This window comes from Panulirus ornatus, chromosome 9 (assembly GCF_036320965.1).
Source record: "Panulirus ornatus isolate Po-2019 chromosome 9, ASM3632096v1, whole genome shotgun sequence".
Classification (NCBI taxonomy): Eukaryota; Metazoa; Arthropoda; class Malacostraca; order Decapoda; family Palinuridae; genus Panulirus; species Panulirus ornatus.
In genome coordinates, this window is record NC_092232.1 from 53028181 (window position 1) to 53051878 (window position 23698).

At 42.0% G+C, this 23698-nt stretch overlaps 1 protein-coding gene across 1 annotated transcript in view; it reads right to left on the bottom strand.

The window, feature by feature from the left end:
- Positions 1-4964, bottom strand: part of LOC139750068 (fat-like cadherin-related tumor suppressor homolog) — a 791324-nt gene extending 786360 nt beyond the window's left edge. The window contains 1 exon segment of the mRNA XM_071664403.1: positions 4650-4964. The gene's annotated coding sequence lies outside the window, so the exon portion shown is untranslated.
- Positions 4965-23698: the final 18734 nt, after the last annotated feature.

The window sequence follows — 23698 nt, forward strand, 5'->3', positions numbered from 1 at the left end:
CCAATTTTTGGAAAAAAGAAAACATTTAACGATGCTGCCATCTGACATAACCTTTCAAACCTTGCTAAGCGCTCATTCGTTGCAAAACATTATAATTACTTCAATAATCATCAAGCGTAACATAAGAACAAAAGCAATAACAGGCACAGGAGGATGGTGGATTGAACACCTTCCTACCAAACACCTCGGACTTCGTTGGGGGATTTGTAGCTCCTCCAGGCAAACTGTGACAAAGGATCTGAACCCTTTCCTTTGATCCTTTTCATTCTTATATCTGGCATAGATATGGGATACCGTAAAAGGAGTCCTTGCCTTTTTTCTTTAAAAAAAACAAACAGAATGGCTTCCTCCAAGGCACTCTCCGAGGGAGCTTCGTCGCAGACTGGGCTGCGTGAGTCGAAGACAAAACAAAGCTTTTGAACCGACTTACGTAATATACCTGATACATAAACAAATACTAAAGACAAAAACAGCATCAGCAATCCTATGCAACAACAATAATACATCATACATGCAAAAGGAAGTCAAAACTAGTCAACACTGCCACCTAAAGCAGCTTTTCAGCGATATCCTAATTCATTTTAAATCCAGCTTCCATTTTCTGTTACCTTACCTAACACATGTTCTAAGGGCCCATCCCTATAAGGCTCAACTTAAGGCTAAGCTGATCACTCTTGACAGTTTAAGGCCAAAGCCCTAAGGCGTCTGCATTCTTCACAGTTTGGCTGTTGAGGTACAGAATGCACGAAGAGACTTAGCCAGTACATTCTCCTAGTGGTGTGTCGTCCCCGATGCGCGTACAGATCGCTTTTATCAACGTTTACGGCACATCGTATTTACAGTAACTCAACTGAACCAAAAATGAAAAGACCCCAAAATAATTTCCTAAGAGTATGTTAGGTACGAAAGAACGTACACTGGCACTCAGCCACGACTGACCGCTTCGTATCGCCACTCCATACGACACTGAACAGGCCTGAAAAAAAAAAAAAAACCTCCCCTTGTACATAGCATTTCGACATATACCAAAGCCTTTCATTGCACCACTGAAGATAAGCTAGTTCCACTGTTCTTATGTGGAAAACGAAGAAATAAAACTTAGAGGATTACTGGTCAGAAACACATCATTAATCACCAAAAAGAATGAGGAAAGACAAGAGTAAATGTGTCACACAACCTCCCCCTCAGAGAGCACTATAAGAGCAAACACCACTTACTTTATGAATGTCCTCTGGGTTTTCAAGACCTGGAGACGGGAGAAGCAAAGCTGAGGATCTTGCATCCTCTAGACTACATTAAGGTAACATTACCTTTCAAATAGGACCGAGAATTTTCTTCACCAGCATCGTGAACATGTGGAATGATTTACCAATTTGTAGTTGAAAGCAGCACCATAAATACGTCTCAGGACTTAAAATATATTTCCCTTAAAATCCATGAGTGATATTATTTGCGCCTCCTTAGTTACATGAAAAGTTTATATCTTTGAAACTTCGGAATGTCTTTCTCCTCTTAACACAAAGAACTATGAGTTTTCTTTTATCTTTAACTACCATAAACAACCTCGTTATGGCCCAGTCATCTGTCACTACCTGAAATCCTTTCTACCATGCTATCAGTCATAAGTGCTGGGAACCATCAAACTCTAACTTTTCGTGTGATGACCGTAGATATACACCAACATATACTGGGGAAAAAAAAAAAATTGAAAGTACGGCCCCTAACCTATCAGAAAATATAAAACACTGGCATGGCTGATATAGAATACTACAAAATCAGATCTTGATACAAATAAAATAAGTAACTAAACATACAAAGCCCAACAATGTTCGCCCTTTGACCTTAAATGGTCAGAAACATTTTTGGACCATCCACGTAAGACCCATCAATGGTCACAAAAGGAATTCGCCATGTAAACAGACCACTGGGGTCCAATCTACAGCAGGATGTGGAGGGCAAGTATGCTTGTTGTACGAGCCACTGTCAAACAGCCTAGATGGTCATGTTAAAACAACAGGGCTGTTTGATTCGAAACTATCAAACAACCTAGACGGTCATATTAACACCAGTGGTGTTTGGTTCTAAACTGTCTTCTAAGAGGCAGAGCCTCAAAAATCGATGCAAGGCATACTCATGGTACAAAGAATACCAGAGAAAACTGCAATTTTAGTTTTGTTATGCCAAACTTATCCAGAAGTTGATCAGATTTTCTGTGCTTTGGTTCTACTGGAGTTACAAAAGACAAAAACATGTACACTGATAACCTGTTTCGGCATCTAAACTGCCTTGTCATATTCTCTTAAAGAAGCATTTATAATCTTGTACAGAAGTTTCAAATATGGCTAAGCATCATTCCTTATTGTATGTCGACAAACAATTAAATTATCTATCTCCATCCCGTAACAAAATGCCACCAGGCTTCCTTAGCGAGCAGCTGGCACACCGGACTGTTGGATGTTGCAGTCTGTAGACCTGCATAACCAGAAAAGGCAAGCTAGTTCATTTCTCAAGTCCAGGGCCGACCCATTCACTGTTTCCAACACTTCCTCATAACATAAAACAGATGAAGGCTTCAGACTGACACCTGTACGTTCTGTATATCAAAAACGAATGTTATACTTTCTCAGTCATACCATTTAAAGCATCACTACACATGATCAATGTTATTCAAAGCCCCACTGAAAAAAAATATAAAAAGGAATCATGCAGCTTTTGGAAAAAGAAAAACTGCAAATGTTGTGTCAACCTGATTGCGTGCAGGCAAATTCATTATCAAATAATAACCCCCTGCAGCCAGAGCTTGCCTAGATCTCGTCATTCCTGATTCATAACAGTTCCAGGGAACCAACACTGTTCAACACACTGTCTTCATCCGTCAGAAGCATTATGGGGTGGAGAAACTACAGAAAACCCCGGATAATATAATCATTCACAAGAGTGGAAAATACCACCCTGGCTGCGATGGTTCCGTGGGGATGGGAGCCGCGGCCTCCAACAACAGCCTGGTCGACCAATGACTTAGCAGGCTGGGCTCAGCTCTTAACTATGGAGGTAGAAAACCTCCAGAGTCGACGCAAGGAAACTGCAAGTTATTCACGGCCCGAACCAAGTACTAAGTAATGGTACATACACACGTTCCACTGTAAAAACTGGAAACAAAAGGTAAAAGATGAAGTTTCGATGAATGAAATCTAATCATCACTGGTTCTTTAGACACCAAATCATTCGTCTTCACTTTTCGAAGCTGCTTGGCACGTTGAAAACTTTGTGGATGCTGGACCTCAAACGCCGCTGGGAGAGATCCGTTCCAGTGAACCAGGGAATCCCACAAGGCAATCTTGGCTTGGAATTCTCAGAACCCTGACAGGATGCAAAAAATATGCACTCTCCTTACCAATCTCTTACATTATATATACATAAGAAGTCTTAACTAGTTACAAATGTCCTTACCTTCCAAATTATATATCAATAAAACAAATGGCACAGTTGAAGGTATTTTTTTTCTCTTTTCAAAAGTTGAAGACAGCAACTTCGATTCTTAACTTCTAACTGTGTGAGGTGGAGGAACAAAGATAAGGCGCTAAATTTCGTTGAAAATGAAATGGTAACTTTGGATTACCTACCCGTCAAGAAAGTCGGAGGCCATGGGACTATACGTATTACACCCTATCACATTTACTGAACAATAAAGTCTTGGAGAGAAAATAAAGACTAGAGGCTCATATCCAAAGGCATAACTTCGATAATGACTGCTCCTGCCTCTACCTAAGTACAAGGCTGTGGGCTGGCTAAGTGTAATTTACGGGTCTACAACTCTGCAACATTGATTTTACATTGTATGTTAAGCTGCAACAAAAGTAATCCAAAAGAAAGTAACGTTCATGTGTCCGGGTCATGGTAAAGTCTTGTCATACTTGATACAGACACATAAAAAAAGAAAAAAATGCCTTTATACAACCCATTAATTCCTGCAAACAAAACTTGAAGAAATCATATACAGCTTCTTTATATACGATCCCAAGCTAGTAATCATCTCGCTGCTACTCTCCATAAGAAACAGTACAGATAGCTTAATTTCTGGTACTGAAACCCGAATAAGAGCAATTCCAAGCAAGAAAACAGCGTCCTTGCGCTTGTTCTCAGGGAGTATCTTAAATGACCGTCTTATGTCAGGTACCTGCCATTTATATCTTTTTTATGGCTTCATACACCAACACAAAATTCCCCAGTGGTGATAAACAGGGTACAACAGATGTAACCTGAGGGCAGTCACCACTAACACACTGCAGAGCCACTACCATCACCACTGGCGCTCCTTGATGTGGCCTTGCTTACTGGCCTTGTCCTTGGCAAAATCCACACATGACAGCACAACAATGCAGCACTTGCACTGCCAACACCTTCCTACCCAGCTCATAAACGGTGAAATATGCTCTCCTTAACAGGCGATAAGAAGGGTGACCAAGTTTACCTTGAGAGAAACCTGTGCGGGACCCAGGTTGGTTTGCTGCAATATTACTTACTACACTGACGGAACCACACACTGTGTTCCACAACGATCGAGGAAAGCTAGCAAAGTTTTGTGGAAATCATTTCCGCAGCAAGACGAATCATCCCACTTGAAAAAACCGCGTAACTACCTTGCTTACCTTACGATGTAGAATTTATTGGACCAGGTGTAATCTACTCTTGCTGCTTGGTGGAGGTGAACATCCCACAACTCCCGTACACGCCGATCTCTCTCTCTCTCTCTCTCACGGCGGAAAACAACTCTTTTTTTTTTCTTACAGTTTTACCGGCTTTAAACTCCTCTGAACTTTACAATGATTAGCACTGTATCACTAACTAACAAAGTCACGAGCAAAAGATCCAGTAAAACGAGAGTAAAACTCCTCAGCGAACTTTCCAAGTACGAAACTCGACAGAGTGGAGCGAGCACACCTCACCTCGACCACTAGTCAACAACAACTGGCGGCTGAACAAGCGAAGGGCCCCGATGCCGGCTCAGAGTTGCCAAGTACTACATAAGATTGCGCCTGGATGCTGAGGTACACCACACAGTACACTAATTAACGTATTATGACTTCATTCTTCGCAAAGTCATCTTTCTTTACAGTGAGTGAGATACAACCAAAAAAATAACAGGGAAAGACGAGCAGAAGCTCAAAAGCGAAGAACAAACACCGAGAAATTCTCACAGAACAATCCATTTGACCCCGAAGATATATATAAGATTTCACTGGTAAATTAACCTCCCATTCGACCAGTGACTATGGAAAGCCTCGTTCATATCCTCCATAACCCTCGTTGTTTCATCTCCCCTTCACTCTAAGTTACAATAGTGATAGTAATGGCTTCTTTATTTAACCTGAAAGTATCGCGTCATATGTAATAGAGCAAGCCATTTAAATCATACGCCGAGACGCAATGGATGCTGGCGAAAGGGGTTGGTTATCTGTATTCTCATAGCTGAGCATCACTGCCACGAGAGAATCATCATTATCACCCGAGTAAGCACACAGCAATCAGAGACTGACATGTCTTTTCGATTTGTGACCAAATTCTTTAAACCACACTTCATAATGGCACACCACAGTGTATTCTGTATAACTGGAGTGCTAAATCTTCCATCTGACTGTAAGAATTCTGAGACTCGAACCTACATAACACTTTCTATACATGATCATTCACTCCAGTCGTTCGAGATATACATTGCATGACTATGCATGCCACAGCGTATACATTATACACCCAAAGCCTCCCACTGTTACCATAACCTATAAATTACGTATTAAGGACCTGAGAATACGTGACAATCTACAAGGAGGGGAGGTAGCAGCGTGGACGGCCCGTATTTGGGTGGAATGAGTGAGGAGCGAGAGTGAGTGGGTCAGCTAGCTGGGTGAGGGCGCCGGGCTGGCCGGCACTGACCAGGCTCTCCGGGCTGTGTAAATAGCGCGCTGTGGCGTGATGCTCGTCCTCACTGCCTGCCCCTCGACCCAGGGAGCGGAGAGCTGCTCCGGGAATGAGCTCCGGAAAGTGAGAGGGGGAGGGAGGTACTTAAGAGCTAGTCCAAGGAGCGTGTTATGGGATGAGGGTGTATGTGTGAAGGGAGATGTTGAAAGAACATCATCGTCTGTGATCTGTTTTTTTCTTTACATTTGGAGCCTTTTGATGGACTCACTGGCTATCATTTACGCCACCAGGATCTATACCAATCGTCAACACGACGCGTCCAACTGGGTTGATGTAAAAGCAATGCATCTCTCTCTTGACTGCTAACGGGACGGACGGGTTTTTAGGGGACGGAGAATTTGGGTGGGGTTTACCAAGGGAGCTCGGTGATCGAGATGCAGAGGGTGATACACTCGTAGGATACAAAAATGTAATTAAACCACGGAATGATGGTAACTACACCCGTGTCAAAGGCTCGTCGTAACCATTCGTAATTACGAACAAGTTTCCTTACGATGATCATACAGTGCTGTCCACAAACTCGTGGTATTGATACACTACAAGACTTCGTTAACTTTCCTCTAAATGTATATTTAGTTCACAGTATATAACAAAGAAACCAAAATGAAATACACAGATAAGACAGTGATGGTTTAAAGACTCGGTTTTCTTTTAAAAACATACTCTGGTGTTCCCATTTTCTCTAATAACGAGCTCTATATCACACTTACCTGTCGGTAAACCCACTTAAGTGTAGGTTTGAACCCCAGTACATTTGGATGATGAGCCGACCAGTCAAAACTTAAAAGCATATATTTCCTTTATGGCAAGTTCATGTCAATAAATATGTACAATTCATTTGGCACGAACACCACGTCTTTAAATACGGACGTTTACTTAAGCTGTAAATAACGTCCATCTTAATTACAGAACAGCCCCAAGTGGTACGTGAATACACTTGACCTAAAAAAAAATTGTGAATGGGAACGATGTTTTTAAGATAATTGGATGGCGTTCATGAGGCGACAATGCGCTCTGGAGCGGGTCTGGACACAATGCATGAAGACGATCTCTGAATAGATCAACGGATATACCCGTGACGTGTCCTATCTGCCAGGGAGACGATGAGGGCAGTCGAGTGGTAAGATTCGTCTGCTCTGGTATCCTATCTTTTTTTTTTTTTTTTTACAGTATCGAATAATTTTGTACCTTGACGTCATCTCCATTAAACTCTTGTATTCCAGGAATGAAAAAAAAAAAAAGGTAGTTTGTGACCGATGTTTTTCTTTTTTTTCTTTTCTTTTTTATTACTTTTATCACTTTTCCCGATACACGGTTTTGTTCTGAACACAGTCAAAAACCCTGTTGACGACTCGAGTCATTTTTCAAATATTTGGACTCTCTTCTTTTTTTTTTTCATCCTTCAGTTGTGCTTTAAGCAGGGAACACACGAATAGTCGGTGTAAATCAAGCAAAGACATTTTTACAACAGAAAAATAAATCGCGATGTAGTAGTATGAAGTTCGGTACGGCAACCTTGCTATACACGGGGGAGTTATTGCTCACTCTGCTCTCCAGCCATGCGAGCGGGGGCTAGCGGGTAGGTAGGTCTGCAGGCCGACATCCACACAGCTGGGTGGTGCTGCGCAGACCCTTTCTATGGCCCGTGTTTGAGGCGAGCGTTACGGAGGTTCTGGTTGTCGCAACCTTCCGTGGCGTGGTAGCCATAAATCCACCATCACATACGGAGGACAGCGAAGAGGGAGGAGCACTGCCAGTGTTGTCTGGCCCTACCTAACTACTCCTCCTCCTCCTCCACTACTCCATCCCAAGATCTCCCAGTATATAATACCCTCTTGCCCAAACACTATCTCGTCCTCTCTCTCTCTCTCTCTCTCTCTCTCTCTCTCTCTCTCTCTCTCTCTCTCTCTCTCTCTCTCTCTCTCTCTCCTACGCCCTGCTGCCTCCAATCTACATTCCACCCTCCACTCTCTGCAAGCCGCCTCCAATTCCACCTCTACTCTCCCTCTCTCTGCTGCTTCCATCTCTTAGTCCATCTCTCCCCACTGCTCTATCTTTATTTTTCTACTCCACCTCCTCTACATTCCACCCCCCTTCACCATCTCAATCTCCCCCTCCTGCGTATCCCCTCCTCACCCCATTCCCTCCCTGCCTCAGCACCTTACACGTATATCACTTCTCCATATTTCCTCGATCTCTCCACCCTACCCACCGTCCCTCGCCTTAGCTCCTCCACCTGTCATTTCCCATCTTGCCCCATCTCTCTTCCTGCTGTTCCATCTTCCTTCTGTCTCCATTTCCTTTCCTTTCCCGTTTCATCCATCATACACCTACTCATCCCTCTTGCCCCGTCTCACACTTCCAACCCCGTCTTAACCCCGTCTCACACACCGCATTCTCCCTCACTCCTCCCTTTTGTCCAGCTTCCACCCTCCTCCCTCACTCATGCTTTCTACCCAACCTCCCTCCAATTTTTTCCCCCACTCCGTCTCGTTTTTAACCCAGCCTCAATCTCTCTGCCTCCCCACCGCTGACTCCCACCGTGTCACCTGTCAGTAATATACATCACCATAAAGACAGACAGACAAAATGCATGTAAAGTACACTGAATCCTTTTGTACTTTTTCCCCCAGTGTAATTCATACCATCATCCCCGGGTGGAGAGGAGAGAAACACAACCTCATTCAGCTCCTGCGTGTCATCGAGGGCGAGTGAAGAGGTGCTGCAGCGGGGCACTGGAAATCCTCCTCTCCTTTTGTCATACCAAAACAGGAAAAGAATCCAAGTAGGGATTTTTCCTGTATGGCTCAGCTCGTCTGTTACTGACGTTACTTCGCTGAAGCACATAGAGCCAAAAAGGATTCAAAAGTTCATATCATATAGTTACGTAAAACATTTCCATCTTTGTATTCTACGCATCGCAGACACGATGCAAATTATGTCTGGATACGAGTTTCAGTAACTACGGGGTTTAACCCGGGTTACGTGAGTCTTTGCGTGTTACTGAGAGCATGATGGATACCTCCACTGAGGCAGGAGCACCCGCGGGTGAAGGCCGCGGGGTGCATGGTTATAATCATGACTTAGAATCTAATTGAATAATGAGTAGCTAATTATGGCACTTGGGAGTGAGTGTGGTGATGGGCCTCAGCCAGCCAAGAAGCGGTATTCTTCCCACAGTACCGACCGACCGACCCTAGTATAAACCAACTCGAAGCATATATGCATCTTTCTGGGGTTGTTCACGAATTATAGCAATTGGTTCCTCGAAGTGTTTGCGTGTGGTGAGGTAAACTTTTGCTTCCCTTGCGTCCTACCTTGGAAACCTCATTGAAACCCAGATGGAAACAACAATCACGACACATTGAAAACACTGAAGCCCTGGATGTAAACAATCAACCCTATCCATAAACACTCAAGACCCCCAAAAGTAAACACACCAGCCCGATATGTAAACTCCCAACCCTATACATAAAAACATAATATCCAAATGTAAACACACAATCCCCTCAATGTAAACATCAAACCCTATACACAAACACAGAAGACCGAAATGTAAACACCCAAGACCCAGCCGTAAACACTGAAGATCCAGTTGTAAACACCTTAGGAAGAGCGTAAACACCCATGACCCATATGTAAACATCCCAGACACCTATAAACACCATCCTGGGCTGTTGACTAGTTCCTTGTCCATCTCCCTTCCACGAGAGCTTGCACCCCTCGCCACGGTCTACAAGCAGCAGTCGGTGCTGGCGAGGTTCTCAAACCGAGGTCTGTGTACCGTCCAATTGCATTACCATGTGACCCCGTGGCGAGGGGAATCGAAAGCCTCGCTTCCATTAACCTGGGCAGGTGAGCGAGCGCGTCCTTCCTTTACAAATAACCTCAGAACACCTTTTATGGGGATCCTAACGACGCTACGATCAGTGGCAGGGAAATGTTGTGGACTTCCTCAGAGGAAGATGATCAGAGATTAAACCTCTTTTCGACACATGATGACAACAATATCACTTCGATGTAAGGTGCCTTTTCATTCGCAGCGTAATCCTAAGCAGGCAGAGTCCGGTAACAACTTCCAAAACATATATATATTACATCTAATAAATACATTGGATAGACAGATAAGACAGACAGACGGACGGATACCCAGAAATGGATGGACAGGCAGCAATATGCCACGCTTACTCTAACTGTACCAACTCTTTGGGGCAACATCCGACATAACGGGGAGCAAGCGGTCGTGCTCATGAGCAAGTAACAGTTATGAGAGGCCAGTGAGGGAGGGCAGGAGGCAGGAGCATCCGACCTCAATACAGGCAGGATCTGTCACAGGCGATCGTCAGTGTGGGACAAGGGAGGTCCAACGCCTGATATTGCTCCCGTGGCTGAAAATGCTCAATGAAATGTTATGGGGTTTTCCACGGCTCTTACGACGCACTGCTCATATGCCTAAAAACGTTTTGTGTTTTAGGTACAGCAACGTGTTCCTATGTTCTCGTTATGTGTTTCAGGAAGTTTCTGTTATATATTTATAAACGTTCCTTAATAAAAAAGTGATTCAAAACGTTCTTTTTTTTTCTTACGAGCAGTACTTTGTGTAACAAAAGCACAAAGATACACACACACAGATACACACACACACACACCTAGACACACAAAACATACACACACACCTAGACACACAAAAACATACACACACACACACACACACACACACACACACACACACATACACCTAGACACACAGACACACACATCTAGACACACAAACACACACACATCTAGACACACAAACACACACACATCTAGACACACACACACACACATCTAGACACACACACGTCCCAGCATTCGCCGTGTGGCGATAGCGAGCAGCGAGAACGGGCCTGCATCAGTTAGATATATTGACATAATCCCTGAGCATTACACGTTACCCAGACCTGTGTGGCAGATAGTACAGGAAACGAAGATTCAGGTCTTGTTACACTGATCCTACCTTCATACTGGTGTGTGTCTGTGTGTGTGATTACTATTTGTGTGTGTGTGTGTGTGTGTGTGTGTGTGTGTGTGTGTGTGTGTGTGTGTGTGTGTGTGTGTGTGTGTGTGCGTGTTTGTGTGTGCGTGTTTGTGTGTGCGTGTGTGTGTGATTTCTATTTGAGTGTTACGGACAGGGAGTTTTACACTCGTATTGCCCCTTCTCTTAACCTGTAAATAAATACCATGTCTTTATTCTTGCGCGCGCGCGCGCACACACACACACACACACACACACACACTCGTATAATTAATAAATGAATAAATGAATAGGTAAATAACGGTTTATTGGATGTAGGCAACTATCTGGCTGAAAATACAGTTGAGGTATTACAGATATTACGGAACTGGGATGTGTGTGTGTGTGTGTGTGTGTGTCTGTGTGTGTGTAATTACCCGTCTCCTAAACACATATTTTCTTTTACTTCCAACTCTGTCATCAAATCATCTTTCTCCTAAACACATATTTTCTCCTATTTCCAACTCTGTCATCAAATTACATTTCTCCTAAACACATCTTTTCTTCTATTTCCAACTCTGTCATCAAATCACATTTCTCCTAAACACATCTTTTCTTCTATTTCCAACTCTGTCATCAAATCATCTTTCATAAAGTACTCTGTGAATAGCATTCCAGTTGCTCACAATTCGACAAATCTTTTTTCACATCTGTTAGTTGGTGGGTTGCGCTATACATCCCTAAAGACCGGCCTGGTCATCAAAGCCTGTCAACATCTTTTTATAAACAGCTATCGAGAAACACTGATCATCATCTTCAGGTGTCCAATGGTAATTCCATTCACGTTCTGACTGTATCAGTGTTCCCCTTACCTCATGTCTTTCCTCATATTCGGTGAAGCCTCCGACTTATGATATCAAATGATATCACATCTGCTTCGAAGATGTGGTCTATGATATCAAAGACATTCCTCTGTTCCGAAGATATGGTCTATGATATGAAAGACATTCCTCTGTTCCCAAGGTGTGGTCTATGATATGAAAGACATTCCTCTGTTCCCAAGGTGTGGTCTATGATATCAAAGACATTCCTTCGTTTCGAAGGTGTGGTCTATAGTATCAAAGACATTCCTTCGTTTCGAAGGTGTGGTCTATGGTATCAAAGACATTCCTCTGTTTCGAAGGTGTGGTCTATGATATCAAAGACATTCCTCTGTTTCCAAGGTGTGGTCTATGATGACACCATCAAAATCCCTATGGAATCCAATTGTGGTCATCACGTACAAAAAAATTACAATATTCTACGTAAAAAAAAAAGAAGACAGAAAAGGCAAATACACTTTTACTCAGAAATTTCTCTCAAAATATAACCCAAGTACCGTGGGATCTGCTGGGAAAATTCGTATCGTCTATACCTTGGAAGCAACCTTGATCTTAACTCATTTCTGTTAACTTATTCTCTGTTTCTCTCATAATTATCGTCTTCCCTTCTCACTCATTCTCTCATATTCCCACTCTTTTCTTATCCTCTTTTTCGTCCTTGTTCATCGTGACTATAATAAAGCACCTAGTGTAACCTGGAGGCGACTAGCTACAGAAAAAGTATAAACAAAATAACAACAATACTTTCAGGAAAAGACTTTAAGCCCGCATGTTGCCAAGAGTCGCGGGTTTGCGCGCCACGAAAGACAACTCTTCAATGTAATTCTTATCTTCTCAAGAAGTAATGTTCCCGTTCGTTCAAATAACTCCGTCCATTTTCTATTGATGTATTGTATTGTCTATCAATGCCAAAGGAGGAACTATCATACATCGTTTAGTTATATAAAATCTGAATATATATTTCAGTCCATTTTCAAACAGTGCTTTTGTTTCGTGGGAGGATAAATCATTCTATTGTTTTGTCATCTATTTCATATATTTTCATGTTTATGGTGTCTTTTATTTTGCCTTCTCTTTCATGAATAGTTTCAGTATGCAAGGCTGAGCCACACATACGCGACACATGCCCCACCCCCTTTTTTTCCTCAGGAATTTGAATCATGCGCTGGAAAGTGATCAGGCAGTGTCCAGGCTGTTCAGGTATTGAGAATTACTTTCAGCACATAAACCAGTAAAATTAAGAGTGTACTGCCTGCACCCTCTACGAACATCAGTGTGAATACATACAGAGAACACAAAAGGGAATGGAAATAGCAGCAAACCTTTGGGTCCTTTTCGAGGCAGCTTGTGATAATAAGAAACATACGAGAAATACCTGGAAACTTTATACATCTAAAGGCGCAAATGAAGTCAGTTGTGGGGGGGACTTGAACCTCTAACGTTTTGTTGGCTTTCTTAAACATACCTACGGTACTGATTTTAAAGAGTTTAAATCCTGTGGCAGAAATAGTACTTCGCCTCATTCGAAGTAAAATGTTTGCCTACGAGCTTGTATTCATTACTACCAGCGAAATTAGATTAATCTATCTGAACCAAACCGCGTAGATTAAGCTCGTCAAAGCCTCTGATAATTATGAGTCCTTGTATCATAACGCCTCAAAGGTTTCTCTTTTCCAAGCTAGACAGAATTAGTTTATATAAATAACTTTCATATATCATCTTTTTTAATTCGAGAGCAATCTTCATAAGTGGACAATGTACTCTCACAATTTTATCAGGGGATTTTCTCAAAGGTGACCAACACTGATCACAGTATTCAAGGTAGGGACGCAACTGTGAATTCAAAAAAAAATTGAGGATCAGTTATTTAATTTGAATTCGAATGCTGTAACAGTGAAGCCAGAATTTAATGAGGATCAGTTATTTAGATTTGAATTCGAATGCCGTATCAATGAAGCCAGAATTTTGTTCTACTGTGTTCTTCCTTACCTGCGGGTCGCTGGGGTTAATTAAGCCTACAAGTCCCTTCCCTCATTTACGTTTTTGAAGGTCATGTATGTTTCCTACTTCAGGAGAATCAATACTGTAGATTTTCTACGCACCACCGCAGCTTGGAACTGTGTATGTTCCACTTCTACTGAAACTTTAGTTCACCTGCTTTGTGTCTTCCGCGAGTCTTAATCACCTCACAGCACAGACCATCATCACTATTGGTCACTAATATGAATGGGAAACAGGATGGTTACAAAACTGAACCAATAAGAATCCACTTAGGTCTAAAGCAACCTGAGTCTGGCGTTTAATTACTACGCTACATTTACTGCCAGTGTATCCAATTTCTAATCACCGAAGTACAAACCCATTTGTACCAATTTCACTCAAATATCTGCTGGAAAACTTTCCTAAAAATATATATACATATATATAAATAACAGTGACTACTCTACCTTCGTGGGTACAGATTCATTTGCGACAGACGGGCCACAATTAAACCCGGTGAAGATATATCCTAAACGAATTATTTTTTTTCACTGCAGGGATTTTCTGTTTTCGCTCGGGGGAGGTGGGTTTCGAAACCTACCAGGTGGGTTACGGTGGGGGTTCACGGTGAGGTTAAGCTAGGTTTCCGGGGTCGTTTTTGCAAGAGGGTTTCAGGAGGAGAGAAGAGTTAAGTGGGTGTGTGTGTCGGGAAGCAGCAGTAGGAGCAGCAGTAGTGTAGGTCCCTAGCATAAGCTTTACCTATGGTTCACTGGCTTAGCTGTTTTTAGCCTCATATTTTTTCCCCCGTCCCTCAAAGCTCTCTTCATTTTTTTATTTGTCTCGCATTTCACTCGTTGATCGTTCCATTTACGTTACACTGGGGGGATGGAGAGGGTGTGGCAAACATCGACATATCTACGTTTCTGTGGTCGTAATGTTGCAAACGGAGCAAAATTACGTTCCTCCGAAACTGTAGACATTCTCGCTGGACAGCTGAATTTACAGAGGCAAATCAGAGGTGTTTTTAGCATATGGGAATAGCTGTCTGAAGGAACGGGGGCGAATGCGACAGCGCTTCCTCCAACGAGTACGCTAATCAATCCACAAATATAATAATTCAAGAACATGATTCCCAAAACATCCTAAAATACTATCAGGAACATCAATCATATTTTTTTGGGGGGTTGTCAAATATCGAAAATATTGAAAAATATGTTTTAATACGGCAAATAATGACATGAATATTTAAAAAAAAAATGATCAGATCTGTACGGTGAAAAGTTTGAAAAAAAAATGTTTTTAATTCCCGGATCCTCTTACATTTTTCCGGATTCTGCCTTAATAACCTTCAGCTGTTGAGAGCAATTAAATCCTACAACATACATACACATACTTTTTTTTTTCCCCCAGTGATTTTAATCATGTATATTTAATGCACATATAGCAATTTCTACCTTTAGGGTGATCATTCAGCGATCGATCGCCGTCAAATCGCAAAGAAAAAAAAAAATGCGATCAATGAAAGGGGGATTTGCAAACGCTCCTCTCTCTCTCTCTCTCTCTCTCTCTCTCTCTCTCTCTCTCTCTCTCTCTCTCTCTCTCTCTCTCTCCCGAGCCTATCCATCTCAACGCTTGCATACCCTCAAACTATCTATCCACAACAGAAGTCTTTGTATGAAGGGAGACCATACTAGTCATGCAATCTTACAACAGACGTATATAATCATAGATACCTTCTCAAACCGGGGTATTGAGGAACAGCCTTGGGGAATCGAGGGATAGGTCTGTGGGGGGGTGTCTGTTTATGAGGATAAGGAGCTGTGGTTTCGATGCAGTACACATGACAGATAGAGAATGGATGTGAACGAACCCGGCCTTTCTTCGTTTTGCTCCAGGCGCTACCTCGCTCAAACGGGAAACGCCCAGGAAGCATGAATATGAAAATAACTTGAGTATTTCACTGTACACGTACTTGAGGGGATTCTATTCTCGCAAAAGCTTTCCTCAGACAAGAGAGAAACAGAGGCCAGCACCACCGTACCAAGGCCTCGTACCCTCTACATTCCGTCAACGTTAAGCCCACACAGCTCTTTGGACCCATCTTCTTAAGCCTTACCAGTATTTGGTCACATTTTCTATTCACATAGGGACCGCGTTCAAGGCTTTCCTAAATTTGGCAGTTCACTTGTTTATGTGATATTTGAGATAAATGCCATCTTAGTTGCTATAAGTTCACTTATCCTCTTGTCACCACAGTCCACAACATATATATATATATATATATATATATAATGGACAGACAAAAAAATAGGCCAATGTCTATCTGATCCCTCCTCTAGCATGTCTATGGTTCATCTTTTCGCTGTCTGTCATATCTCCATCATACACCCCTTCGTTAATCATGAACCATTCCTGAGCTGTTCCCCCTTTCTCACATCACCATCACTCACAGTAGTTCATTAATACGTAGCTTCCAGCATGTTCTGTTTACTCCAGTAACTCCGACTTGAAGAGTAAAACAAAAACAAACAAATACCTAAAAGTTTTAATTGGATGGATTGAGTCCATTTCCCAAAACACCAACAAAAACCCAGAATTTAATATACATTTTTACCTCAGTCAACATGTACTCTGGGTCAATACTACAACGCCTTAATTATGCTGGTTACTGACAGACCTGTTCAATAGAGATGATTATATAGCGAATAGAATTCATAATTCCAACAAGAGTTGGAACCTCATCCACCAACACAAATCAGGGTTGACACAGTCTTGCGTACGACACAGAAGCTGTGTGAAACAGTTCTCACTGCTTTATAGTAAACCTCGAAGCCATACAGCGGGACATGTGTTATATTACGGATTTGAAGAGTCCCTGACTAATTAACTGTTGACATGAATTCAGTCTCATGTACTAACACGCATCAGAGATCACAGTTGGTCATAGCCATGTACTCTTGAGTTTTATCTAAGTTCATGATGCTGTGTGTGTGTGTGTGTGTGTGTGTGTGTGTGTGTGTGTTTGTGGTAAGGGTAAGGAGTTCAACATCTTTTTGGCCCGTCCCTTAATGCACCATGATTTCCCTCTTTTGTACGCACACACACACAAACACGCATTCATGCAATACAGATTCTTGTATCTACTATATTCAACCATTGTGTGTTTTTTTTTTCTAGAGACGTTGAAATAAGACTTCGTAAAACATACTTCTGCAAAACAGAAGAAAAATAAAGTATTTTCTTAAGACATTCCTGAAACATTAAGAGGTGGATAAAAAGTAAGAAAAAAATACTTTTTCCATTACAAAAGATGATGGAAAAGTTACGTGGTGACTGACGTACTCTGAGACATGCAAGTAACTACCTCAGATATTTGGGAATGGAGGAGTTTGTGGGGGACATGAGACTACCTACCTCAGATATTTGGGACTGGAGGAGTTTGGGGGGGGGGGGCATGAGACTACCTACCTCAGATATTTGGGAATGGAGTAGACATGAGACCCATCAGTCCATAAGTGGATGAGAGAATTCTATATATTACGATCAAAGGAATCACTTAAAGTCGCTTCCATACTTGATGTTTGTATCAGATTTTCCCTGAAAGACTTTCTTTTTCTTCGGTTGGTAGGCACTTAAGAAGTTATAAACAGTCGACTTCATTTTGATTTTGTATCTTTAACTGCAGTAACGATTTGTTTATTGGCTCGAACGATAATAACAATAATAATGATAATAATAAATCAGTTATCAGTATCCAAAACAATGATGTTCAATTTGAGATACAAACTGTGTAAATCGAATGCCTTCTGTAACCTCGGGGGCGTTTTTTCAGTGTCTTAATTAAGGAACAAAAACTCCCTTCTATAAAGCCATCATCTTATTTCTTTCATAACATGATGCGTGGCATGTATTCAATGAGGTAGTCTTAAGAACCCTTAAAACATATCACTAGCGGAATGATACCATTACTTCACTTCTCTTTCCTTTTTCGTATCTGTTTATAACGTCTTACGTCATACGAGACCGGCTTTCCTCTCGTTAAGTTCTCCTATTCTAAACTGACTTCCCCCTCGAGACCTGACCTTGTCCTCTCAAGTCTCGAACCTACTGTTAAAATTGTGCCTATAATTTCCCGTTTTCTCTCTATTCCTTTTCCTCTCAAAACCATATTCACTCCCCTCGTTCTCGTCCTCCGAGGACGCTCTATGGTTATCATATGCAACAGAAAATGTGAATAAAAAAAGAGTATTGGTTCATTATTTCAATAAAAAGAAAACGAGAAAAGACAGAAGGGCGTCTCAAGTTACGATATTTAACCCAGGAGATTATTTTCCATAATGATGGTGGACAGGGTTACCACCTTGTATGGTAAATGGTCTTACATTTCCTCAGACGGAAAGACAAAGTTGCCAGTACCATCTGTGTGTTTGTTCCAAAAACACTTATGCTCCCCAAAATACTTGAAGTATGGCGTTCAATTTACGCTCATTGTTCTTCATGATCGAAATATCATCCAGAAGAGAGCGGTAAGAATATGTGAAAATCACAGTCAAGTCATCATTACACATTTCTGAATGCACTCGATACAGACGTATGAAACAGATGAGTTGAAGACGGCCAAATGGAATCCCTACAAACCAGACCGATCATGTGTGTCTTCAAGGCACCGCCACTATCATGGACCTCCTGGTAGCTTCACCACAAGGAGTCTTATTCATCACCACCAAGAAGATTCCCACGGCGCCACCAACGAGTCACACACACACACCAGCCAGTAAATGGAGTCTTGCGTACGTCTGGAGGACAACGTTTTCAATGGGTCGTCTGTGATCACCAGTGGCGCTTATAATGGAGGTGTTGGCACTTGAACCCAAAGACCTGTCCACACATACGCTGTCGTATCTAGGAGCCAACTAAGCTGTTGAGAGCTTAACGACACAGTTTCTTCACATATCAGATCGTAGATACTAACGAATAATCTACCGCATTCTTAGGAATATCCAATAATGATGCTTGTGCAAGCAGAGAACTTAACGTTCATAAACCCGTGAGCGTCCGTTCCAATGGTCTTCTTGTGGTTTCAGTAATGCTAATACCCCGGCACAGGCTATTGGAAACCCTAGGAGGATCTTGCACATTTTGGTATAAAGTACTTCAGCAATACTGTTGCCGAGCTGTAAAGCACTTCAGCGATACTGTTGCCGAGCTGTAAAGCACTTCAGCGATACTGTTGCCTAGCAGCAAAGGTGCTGGCCCGATTTAAGCGTTGCACACGATGTCTTCGTCTTAACATTCCTGTTGCTACCAACGGCTCTTGGCAGCAGGCCAGTTCGCAACAGCTGAGCGTCCACAGCTGTACTGAGGATAACAGCTGATCCTCTCACAGCTTCGGTCCGCACTTGTGGTGGTCGGGCATTTCCCAAATGGTATCCAGTTATTTGGTTAAGTCCTTCTTGATCGGTCTAGTTCCTCCTGTTATACAGGATCATTAGATTAACTCAAGAACTAGGGTTTCTTTTCTTGGCTTCTCGTATCCCAGTAATTTTCTTTTTTTGCGATTCTTGATCGTGTGTCTTTTTACTGTATAACCGTAAGTTGTGGCAGAAATCGACGAGTGCAATAATTACTTACCGCCATCTACAAGAATAGTTACTCTCTTTCCCCAAGATATTTTGACATTATTTTCTTTACGAGACGAACTTTTGGCCTGGGGACAAAGCAACCCGTTTCGTATCCAGCATGTACTTGGCACGTTCACTAAGGTCACACTTCTTCGGGATACGAGGCGGGGATTGTGACTGCTTTCTTAGTTTGTCATCTGGTGCAAATGATCGCCACATATATTCATGGCTGACCTCTGGCGCAACTGTATTTACCAGCCATAATCATATTCTCTGATGGGTAAATTTGTCTCGTATGTCTAATTGCCAACGAAAACTATAATTCTTGTTACCATAACAGTGAGGGAAATCTTTTCGAGGACCTTCAGTTCTGGGACGAGTGATGCTAATTCCCTTATCGTAACGTATTCTTTCCCGTCCGTCATTGAAGGCAGCTTGGAGTTCTAGCAGATAATGTTTTGGACCTCCAAGAGATGTACTGGAACGCCCTTTCAGTCTGGTACAAGTCTGTTGTTAGTTTGTATGGGATTGAAGTCTCCAAAATGGTTTTATCACAAAAGGTTTCGATGTTTTGTTTGACAAACGTTCCACCTGCAGTTTCCCTTATTGTCCTTACGATAGTCACTTGTCCTAACCATTTTCGTCCCTAAGAATCATCACATATTATATCACTTATTCATTTTACTCGACCATGATTCAGATAAGCGACTCAGACGAGCCATTCCAGACATGGCTGCACTCAACGCATTCATGAAGGTTTACTAGGCGTAAAACACCAAGCCAAGCGAGATACGAGGCGGACCAATTAGAGCAAAGAGCCTTCTCTCGGAAGACAAGGAGAGAGACCTGTGCATTTTTCACACCTGCAGACAGTGTTAGTCTCATCACAGGTGACGACACAGTCTTTAGGGCCGTCATCTCCCACACGAGACATAACTCATGCTTATATCCACTTCATAAACGTTCTTTGAACTTCGTCATTATCACCATCAGCATCAAAGCTGATGTATCCTGCTGCTGGCTACCTGGCAGCGAAACTCGGAACAGGTGTGGCTGACGAGGGAATGTATAGGGGTCATTCAACTCACCTCTGGAACTCTCATCTACTCGCCCGTATTAACATACCTCTATATACACAGACACACACACACATTTTATCGAATAGTGGTAGTGTCCAGTCCACGCCAAAAACATGTGGCCTAATTAAAACAAACTAATATGCGAGATGATGATGAAGTCAGCCGCGCGAGACCTGATGTTGCTAACGCTTCAATCACAAACAGTTTTAGCATTTGCCGTCATCAGCGGTGGTGAGTTCACAGTGCCGCCAGGTCCATACTGCAAGCGGAAGCACAAAAGCGTTTCTGAGGTCACAAAGGGTCTTTGTCTGAGGTAACAGATATAGTTGCTGCACCACACAGGCTTTGGGCTCCTAGTAAACTGTAAATCCCGTTGGTAAATTCACCGACACATGCCCACAAAATCTAACGACTTATTGTGACATATATCCAATAATCTGTGTTTCATTACGGCTCGAGTGAAACATGCTTCACCCCACGAGCACCGAGACTTGTTCTACCTATCTCCAGAAGGTCATAGTTTTAACCGCCGAACTGTGAAAAGTTTCAGTTCAGTGCTATCAAAATACGTTTCCTGTACATGTTTCTTTAAAGCCCCAATAACCCTGGTTTCAACACAGTTTTCTAGTAAGCTACTGTGAAAAGTTTCAATACAACCCTATTAAGATACGTTTCATGTACATGTTTCTTTAGAGCCCCAAATAACCCTGGTTTCAACGCAGTTTCAGCAAGCTATGTTTCACCAGAAATCTAATGCATTTCGCTTCAGATATAACTTACCATAATTCACGGCTTCGCATTTCTCTCAGATATTCCTTAATACTCCAAAACCTCAGCCTTTCACGTTTCGTCCTAATACTCGGCCAATATATCATGTACCAATATCAGATGTTGCCCTCAGATGAAAGACTAAGAGCTATTCACTGTCGTGCTGGCAGACATAATCGTTCTTCTGTACCTTCAAGTCTGAGGTGGTTAAATGAATTCAAAGTACAAGGCGGACATCAAATGCAAATAACGAACTGGTGACAGAATGGCTCTGAGTCAAGCTTAAAGTGTTTTTTAATATATTCTTAGTTCTATGTTTGTACTCTAATACACATTTTCTCTTAGACGATTTTTCCTTTTATATTTTTCCTATACCGTGAAAAATGTAGAAGTTTCACTTCACATGAATAATAAAGCATTTACTATTATCATTATCATCATCTCGGTAAACATGTTTGACGACAGCTCGTTAAGCCACAAACATCATAACCTCTGAACACCATTATACTTCATCACAACCCCACTATATTTCATACTACCTTTTCGCCATGCTTAACTACAACCCCATTGCGTCATTTTCCTTAAATCACAACCTCGGCATATCATGCTTCATCACAACCTTACCCTCATACCTCACCACAAGCCTTGCATATCATGCTTTATCACAACCTCTACACACCATGCATCAACACAACCCAACAAAGCCACATTTCATCATAACCAACCCTACCCTCTTTCCATCACAAACCTTACAAGTTACCCTTCCTCTTAACCTTATTGGCATGGTAGGAGACTCAATCCTCCGAAGGCTTGTCGAAGGTATTCTGCATCTGTAACCCTTCCTCCGTTGTCTGCATTATGAGGATAATTTCGAAGTAGCTGGGCACAGGAAGGAGCTGATGCTGTATAGGACGTATATGTGACGGTGACAGCATTAATCCACTCTTCATCTGCCATGTAAGTACCTATGATATCCAAGAAGACTGGAGGAGGAGGATTGGGAGGAAAAAAGACATCCTTGACTGGAGTCTCCAAAAGAAGAAAAAGCTACACTCACGTGCTAAGAATATCTCATGTAAATGCTCACAATGTACGAGACAAATGTTCAAAGTTGGAGACGACTACTTAAATGGCATCTCCGAATCTTGGTGAAGACAATGACAATCCTGCCAAACGCACTGTGTAATAACGACAGATGAAACAATGTTGCTGATGATGTCTTGATATCATTAATCCTGTACGACAAAAATGTAGAGACTGCTTTTGCTGTCGACTTAGTCTTTTGTAGAGATGAGGGATGATCTTCTACGTAGATAACAGTAGGATAAGTTTAGGTGGGCCACAAAAGTAGACGAAATACTTTATGACCAGTTAGTAGAATTTTGTACAAAAACACATTGGATTTACATTGAGGGATTTTAACATTCCAATATCGAAGAAGAAAAACCCTTTTCCTCAGTAACTTTGGGTTTGGAATCTACATAAACTTGTCTGATCAGGCAATGGTACAGTTCATTGAGAAACCCACTCGTGATACGAATATGATATATCTAGTTCTAGTTACAAACGGAGACCTCATCGACAATGCAGTGGTTGGATGAAAAGAAGAATCTGGTACATGTGATCTCTTAACAAATCATTTTTGATGTAGTTTTCAATACCGCTCGAACTGTTTTTCTTTTTTCATAAGTTCATACTTTTGCTTTCTACTATTTCCACGCTGAACTCTTGTTTCTGATGGTTTATACACTCACAAACAGCCTCGGGAAGGCTCAATTGTATACTTCTGTGGTTGTGTCGTCTGAAGTACTTCGCATTCCTCTCATAAGTCCATTATGTTACGGTTCACGTCAACCCCAGTATGGTATCTTCTTCACAACCCCACTATGTTCATGCTTCATCACAACCCCACTATGTACTGCCCCATCACAACCCCACTGTATAGAGTGCACCATCACAACCCCACAACGTCGTGCTTCATCACAACCTGACCATGTTCATCACACTTACACTACAACACTGTTACCTGCAGCTCGGTTGCATCACGTCCATGTCAACGTTCGTCCTATCGATAAGGCTAATCTCGGTTCTGTGACCCCAATTATTTTTTTTTTTTTTGTCTATAAATCCAGCTCGCGGAGTGGAAAAGGTAAAAATCCTTTTAGGACACCCGGATGACTTGTGAACTGATGTTAAATGCCTGTATTTTTCTTTTAAAACCTGTATCTATCCCACAGCTTGCACGTTAACTCACAACCTACGCCAGGCTAACAACCTGACTTTTGGTTGTATAACATTCCTGTGCCTTACAGCCTATGTAAACTATAACCTTTCCGTCTCCCTCAACTTCTCCTGGATGCCAAAACTTTTCTAACACCTTCCCTAGGTTCCACAACC